Source organism: Oncorhynchus tshawytscha, linkage group LG22 (genome assembly GCF_018296145.1).
Source record: "Oncorhynchus tshawytscha isolate Ot180627B linkage group LG22, Otsh_v2.0, whole genome shotgun sequence".
In the NCBI taxonomy this organism is placed as follows: Eukaryota; Metazoa; Chordata; class Actinopteri; order Salmoniformes; family Salmonidae; genus Oncorhynchus; species Oncorhynchus tshawytscha.
Window position 1 is genome coordinate 36,344,986 of NC_056450.1, and position 7,500 is coordinate 36,352,485.

General features: G+C 52.1%; 1 protein-coding gene across 3 annotated transcripts in view; it reads right to left on the reverse strand.

Annotated features, from left to right (window-relative positions):
* Nucleotides 1–7,500, reverse strand: part of LOC112235750 (rho GTPase-activating protein 39) — a 165,126-nt gene that overhangs the window by 114,976 nt on the left and 42,650 nt on the right. The window lies entirely within an intron of this gene.

Consider the following 7,500-nt stretch of genomic DNA (forward strand, 5'->3'; position numbering starts at 1 on the left):
CTCAGTAAGGATCAGTAAGGATCTGTAAGGATATGTAAGGCTCAGTATGGCTCAGTAAGGATATGTAAGGCTCAGTATGGCTCAGTAAGAATCTGTAAGGCTCAGTAAGGATATGTAAGGCTCAGTAAGGCTCAGTAAGGCTCAGTAAGGATCTGTAAGGCTCAGTAAGGATCTGTAAGTATCTGTGAGGCTCAGTAAGGATCTGTAAGGCTCAGTAAGGATTTGTAAGGCTCTGTAAGGATCTGTAAGGATCAGTAAGGATCTGTAAGGCTCTGTAAGGATCTGTACGGATATGTAAGGCTCAGTAAGGATCAGTAAGGATATGTAAGGCTCAGTATGGCTCAGTAAGAATCTGTAAGGCTCAGTAAGGATCTGTAAGGCTCAGTAAGGATCTGTAAGGATCTGTAAGGCTCAGTAAGGATATGTAAGGCTCAGTAAGGATCTGTAAGGCTCAGTAAGGATCTGTAAGGCTCAGTAAGGATCTGTAAGGCTCAGTAAGTATCTGTATGGCTCAGTAAGGATCTGTAAGGCTCAGTAAGGATCTGTAAGGCTCAGTAAGGATCTCTAAGGCTCAGTAAGGATCTGTAAGGCTCTTACTCCACCACTATAATTGTATTTGTCTTGTGGCTTTAACTTCCTGTGCCATTCATGTTCTAGTCACACTGCTCACGTGGATCTCATCTGATGGGTGCAATTATGAGTTGTGCTCGTCTCTCTAGTTCTAATCTTAAGAGACATTGTGCAAGCTACTCCTCTGCTGCACCAGAGGGCAGGGGAGAGGAAGAGAGGGCAGGGGAGAGGACAAGAGGGCAGGGGAGAGGAAGAGAGGGCAGGGGAGAGGAAGAGAGGACAGGGGAGAGGACAAGAGGGCAGGGGAGAGGAAGAGAGGGCAGGGGAGAGGACGAGGGAGGCATGGGAGAAGTGCTTGTGTGTGTGTGTGTGTGTGTGTGTGTGTGTGTGTGTGTGTGTGTGTGTGTGTGTGTGTGTGTGTGTGTGTGTGTGTGTGTGTGTGTGTGTGTGTGTGTGTGTGTGTGTCATGTTTTATTATACTTCTGAGTACCAGAAGTTCTCACAGGAACAGTAAACCAACAAAAATTCTGAGAAGTGAGAACATTTTGCCGGTCCTCAAGGCTAAGGGGTTAAGGGGGTTAGGGTTAAAATTAGGGTTAGGGTTAGGTTTAGGGTTAGGGGTTAAGGTTAGGATTATGGGTTAGGGAAAAGAGAAGACTTGGCCAATGAAAACACTCTGAGCAGAGGACTGTTGAGCACCCTTCCCAGAGAAGACTTGGCCAATGAAAACACTCTGAGGAGAGGACTGTTGAGCACCCTTCCCAGAGAAGACTTGGCCAATGAAAACACTCTGAGCAGAGGACTATTGAGCACCCTTCCCAGAGAAGACTTGGCCAATGAAAACACTCTGAGCAGAGGACTGTTGAGCACCCTTCCCAGAGAAGACTTGGCCAATGAAAACACTCTGAGCAGAGGACTGTTGAGCACCCTTCCCAGAGAAGACTTGGCCAATGAAAACACTCTGAGCAGAGGACTGTTGAGCACCCTTCCCAGAGAAGACTTGGCCAATGAAAACACTCTGAGCAGAGGACTGTTGAGCACCCTTCCCAGAGAAGACTTGGCCAATGAAAACACTCTGAGCAGAGGACTGTTGAGCACCCTTCCCAGAGAAGACTTGGCCAATGAAAACACTCTGAGCAGAGGACTGTTGAGCACCCTTCCCAGAGAAGACTTGGCCAATGAAAACACTCTGAGCAGAGGACTGTTGAGCACCCTTCCCAGAGAAGACTTGGCCAATGAAAACACTCTGAGCAGAGGACTGTTGAGCACCCTTCCCAGAGAAGACTTGGCCAATGAAAACACTCTGAGCAGAGGACTGTTGAGCACCCTTCCCAGAGAAGACTTGGCCAATGAAAACACTCTGAGCAGAGGACTGTTGAGCACCCTTCCCAGAGAAGACTTGGCCAATGAAAACACTCTGAGCAGAGGACTGTTGAGCACCCTTCCCAGAGAAGACTTGGCCAATGAAAACACTCTGAGCAGAGGACTGTTGAGCACCCTTCCCAGAGAAGACTTGGCCAATGAAAACACTCTGAGCAGAGGACTGTTGAGCACCCTTCCCAGAGAAGACTTGGCCAATGAAAACACTCTGAGCAGAGGACTGTTGAGCACCCTTCCCAGAGAAGACTTGGCCAATGAAAACACTCTGAGCAGAGGACTGTTGAGCACCCTTCCCAGAGAAGACTTGGCCAATGAAAACACTCTGAGCAGAGGACTGTTGAGCACCCTTCCCAGAAGACTTGGCCAATGAAAACACTCTGAGCAGAGGACTGTTGAGCACCCTTCCCAGAGAAGACTTGGCCAATGAAAACACTCTGAGCAGAGGACTGTTGAGCACCCTTCCCAGAGAAGACTTGGCCAATGAAAACACTCTGAGCAGAGGACTGTTGAGCACCCTTCCCAGAGAAGACTTGGCCAATGAAAACACTCTGAGCAGAGGACTGTTGAGCACCCTTCCCAGAGAAGACTTGGCCAATGAAAACACTCTGAGCAGAGGACTGTTGAGCACCCTTCCCAGAGAAGACTTGGCCAATGAAAACACTCTGAGCAGAGGACTGTTGAGCACCCTTCCCAGAGAAGACTTGGCCAATGAAAACACTCTGAGCAGAGGACTGTTGAGCACCCTTCCCAGAGAAGACTTGGCCAATGAAAACACTCTGAGCAGAGGACTGTTGAGCACCCTTCCCAGAGAAGACTTGGCCAATGAAAACACTCTGAGGAGAGGACTGTTGAGCACCCTTCCCAGAGAAGACTTGGCCAATGAAAACACTCTGAGGAGAGGACTGTTGAGCACCCGTATCAACACCATACCACAAAGAGAAGTAGAGTAGGAGGAGAGATTTCACAGAGGAGAAGGGAAAGAAACACAAGTATCAAGAAAAGAAGAGAGAAGAAAGTTATAAACAAAGAGAAAGGGAGAGATGGAGAGATGGAGAGATGGAGAGGGGAGAGATGGAGAGATGGAGATGGATGGAGAGGGGAGAGATGGAGAGATGGAGGGATGGAGAGGGGAGAGATGGAGAGATGGAGGGATGGAGAGGGGAGAGATGGGAGGGGAGGATGGAGAGATGGAGAGGGGAGAGATGGAGAGGGAGAGATGGAGAGGGGAGAGATGGAGAGATGGAGGGATGGAGAGGGGAGAGATGGAGAGGGGAGATGGAGGGATGGAGAGGGGAGAGATGGAGAGGGGAGAGATGGAGAGGGAGAGATGGAGAGGGGAGAGATGGAGAGGGGAGAGATGGGAGATGGAGGGATGGAGAGAGAGATGGAGAGATGGAGGGATGGAGAGGGGAGATAGAGGGATGGAGGGATGGGAGGGGAGAGATGGAGAGGGGAGAGATGGAGGGATGGAGAGATGGAGAGGGGAGATAGAGGGATGGAGAGATGGAGGGATGGAGAGGGAGATAGAGGGATGGAGAGATGGAGAGGGGAGAGATGGAGAGAGATGGAGAGGATGGAGAGGGGAGAGATGGAGAGGGGAGAGATGGAGGGATGGAGAGGGAGAGATGGGAGGGGAGAGATGGAGAGGGGAGAGATGGAGAGGGGAGATGGAGAGATGGAGAGATGGAGGGATGGAGAGGGGAGAGATGGAGAGATGGAGGGATGGAGAGGGGAGATAGAGGGATGGAGGGATGGAGAGGGGAGAGATGGAGGGATGGAGAGATGGAGAGGGGAGAGATGGAGAGGGAGATGGAGGGATGGAGAGGGGAGATGGAGGGATGGAGAGGGAGATAGAGGGATGGAGGGATGGAGAGGGGAGATAGAGGGATGGAGGGATGGAGAGGGGAGAGATGGAGGGATGGAGAGATGGAGAGGGGAGAGATGGAGAGGGGAGATGGAGGGATGGAGAGGGGAGATGGAGGGATGGGAGGGAGATAGAGGGATGGAGGGATGGAGAGGGGAGATAGAGGGATGGAGAGATGGAGAGGGGAGAGATGGAGGGATGGGAGATGGAGAGATGGAGGGATGGAGAGATGGAGAGGGGAGAGATGGAGAGAGGGGAGATGGAGGGATGGAGAGGGGAGATGGAGAGATGGAGAGGGAGAGATGGAGAGGGGAGATGGAGGGATGGAGAGGGGAGAGATGGAGAGGGAAAGTGAGAAATGGAGAGATGGAGGGATGGAGAGGGGAGAGATGGAGAGGGAAAGTGAGAAATGGAGAGATGGAGGGATGGAGAGGGGAGAGATGGAGAGGGAGAGTGAGAGATGGAGGGATGGAGGGATGGAGAGGGGAGAGATGGAGAGGGAAAGTGAGAGATGGAGAGATGGAGAGGGGAGAGATGGAGAGGGGAGATGGAGGGATGGAGAGATGGAGAGGGGAGATGGAGAGATGGAGAGGCGAGATGGAGAGATGGAGAGGGGAGATGGGATGGGGAGATGGAGAGATGGAGAGGGGAGATGGAGGGATGGAGAGGGGAGATGGAGAGGGGAGATGGAGGGATGGAGGGGAAATGGAGATGGAGAGATGGAGGGATGGAGAGGGAGATGGAGAGGGGAGATGGAGAGATGGAGAGGGGAGATGGAGAGGCGAGATGGAGAGATGGAGAGGGGAGATGGAGAGGGGGGAGATGGAGAGATGGAGAGGGGAGATGGAGAGGGAGATGGAGGGATGGAGAGATGGAGAGGGGAGATGGAAAGTGAGAGATGGAGAGATGGAGGGATGGAGAGGGGGAGATGGGAGGGGAGATGGAGAGGGGAGATGGAGGGATGGAGAGATGGAGAGGGAGATGGAGAGATGGGAGAGATGGAGAGATGGAGAGGGGAGATGGAGAGGGGAGAGGGGAGATGGAGAGGGGAGATGGAGGGATGGAGAGGGGAGATGGAGGGATGGAGAGGGAGATGGAGAGGGAGATGGAGGGATGGGAGGGGAGATGGAGGGATGGAGAGGGGAGATGGAGAGATGTAGAGGGGAGATGGAGGGATGGAGAGGGGAGATGGAGAGGGGAGATGGAGGGATGGAGGGGAGATGGAGGGATGGAGGGGAGATGGAGTGATGGAGAGGGAGATGGAGAGATGGAGAGGAGATGGAGAGATGGAGAGGGGAGATGGAGAGGGAGATGGAGATGGAGAGGGGAGATGGAGATGGAGATGGATAGGGGAGATGGAGAGGGAGATGGAGAGATGGAGAGGGAGATGGAGGGATGGAGAGGGGAGATGGAGGGATGGAGAAGGGAGATGGGAGGGATGGAGAGGGAGATGGGAGATGGGAGGAGATGGAGGGATGGAGGGGAGATGGAGGGATGGAGAGGGGAGATGGGAGATGGAGAGGGGATGGAGATGGAGAGGGGAGATGGAGGGGAGATGGAGAGGAGATGGAGAGATGGAGAGGGAGATGGGAGGGGAGATGGAGATGAGAGGATGAGAGGGGGAGATGGAGGGATGGAGATGGAGAGATGGAGGAGATGGAGAGATGGAGAGGGGAGATGGAGAGATGAGAAGGGGAGATGGAGGGATGGAGAGGGGGAGATGGAGGGATGGAGAGGGGGAGATGGAGGGATGGAGATGGGGGGAGATGGAGGGATGGAGAAGGGGAGATGGAGGGATGGAGAGGGGGAGATGGAGGGATGGAGAGGGGAGATGGAGGGATGGAGAGGGGGAGATGGAGGGATGGAGAGAGATGGAGATGGAGAGGGGAGATGGAGGGAGAGGGGGAGATGGAGGGATGGAGAGGGGAGATGGAGAGATGGAGAGGGAGATGGAGAGGGGGATGGAGAGGGGAGATGGAGAGGGAGAGATGGAGAGGGGAGATGGAGAGATGGAGAGGGAGATGGAGAGATGAGAGGGGAGATGGAGGGATGGAGAGGGAGATGGAGAGATGGAGAGGAGATGGAGGGATGGAGAGGGGGAGATGGAGGGATGGAGAGGGGAGATGGACGGATGGAGAGGGGAGATGGAGGGATGGAGAGGGGGAGGGATGGAGGGATGGAGAGGGGAGATGGAGGGATGGAGAGGGAGATGGAGGGATGGAGAGGGGGAGATGGAGGGATAGAGGGATGGAGAGGGGGAGATGGAGGGATGGAGAGGGGAGATGGAGGGATGGAGAGGGGGAGATGGAGGGATAGAGGGATGGAGAGGGGGAGATGGAGGGATGGAGAGGGGAGATGGAGGGATGGAGAGGGGGAGATGGAGGGATGGAGAGGGGAGATGGAGGGATGGAGAGGGGGAGATGGAGGGATGGAGAGGGGGAGATGGAGAGATGAGATGGAGAGTGGGAGACACAAGAAAAGGGACAAACTCCATTGTAAATACAACCCATATTTATGTTTATTTATTTTCCATTTTGTACTTGAACTATTTGCACATCGTTACAACACTGTATATAGACATAATATGACATTTTAAATGTCTCTATTTGTTTATTTGTTTATTATTTATTTTCTGTTTATTTCACTTTTGTTTTTTTTTCTATTTCACTTGCTTTGGCAATGTTAACATATGTTTCCCATGCCAATAAAGCCCTTTGAATGGAATTGGAGAACCTGAAACTGAGCACATGTTTCTAAACACAGGGTCTGGTCAGACATGAGAGTCTCCTCCCTCTGGAGCTCTTGGCTTGTGACTCCAGGCTGCCCACAAAGGGTGAAAATTAGCGTCCTGCTCATGCCAGGCTGCCTATACCATCCTGGGCTCACACCCAACGTCCACCGGAGCTTGACAAAACGGCCAACGAGACACATTATTAGCCAAGCTGGCAGGGACACCATGCCATCACCACCACCACGCCCCAACTCTGGGCCCCCATAGCTGGGTTCTCTTTTGTGTGCCACAGGATGAAATACTAGATCTGAGACTTGGCCACTTTTATAGGGCTTTAGTGCTATCCTGAATACTGGGGCTTCTTTAGACTCTGGAAAATAGCTCTGCTCACCTGAACCCCCCCCCCCTCTCAATGAAGTTAAATTCTATTCAAAGGGCTTTATTGGCATGAGAAACATATGTCTACATTTCCAAAGAAAGTAAATGTCAATCTCAACTCTCGCTCTCTCTCTCAATTCAATTCAAAGGACAAAAGATCTAGGTGCTGCTGCAGGCCCTCCTTGGTTGGTGACAGAAGCACCAGATCATTAGCAAACAGTAGACATTTAACTTCACATTCTAGTAGGGTGAGGCCGGGTGCTGCAGACTGTTCTAGTGCCCGCACCAATTTGTTGATATATACACGTATGTTGAAGAGGGTGGGGCTCCAGCTGCATCCCTGTCTCACCCCACGGCCCTGTGGAAAGAAATGTTTGTCTCCACTTCTGTTGATTGTGGCAATCAGTCCTTGGTTCCAAATATTGGGGAAGATGCCAGAGCTGAGGATGATGATAAAGAGTTTAAGCCAATAGCAATTTGTGGTCTGCATATTTTATCATTTCATTTAGGATGCCATTAACACCACAGGCCTTTTTGGGTCAGAGGGTTTGTATTTTGTCCAGTACTTCATTCAGTG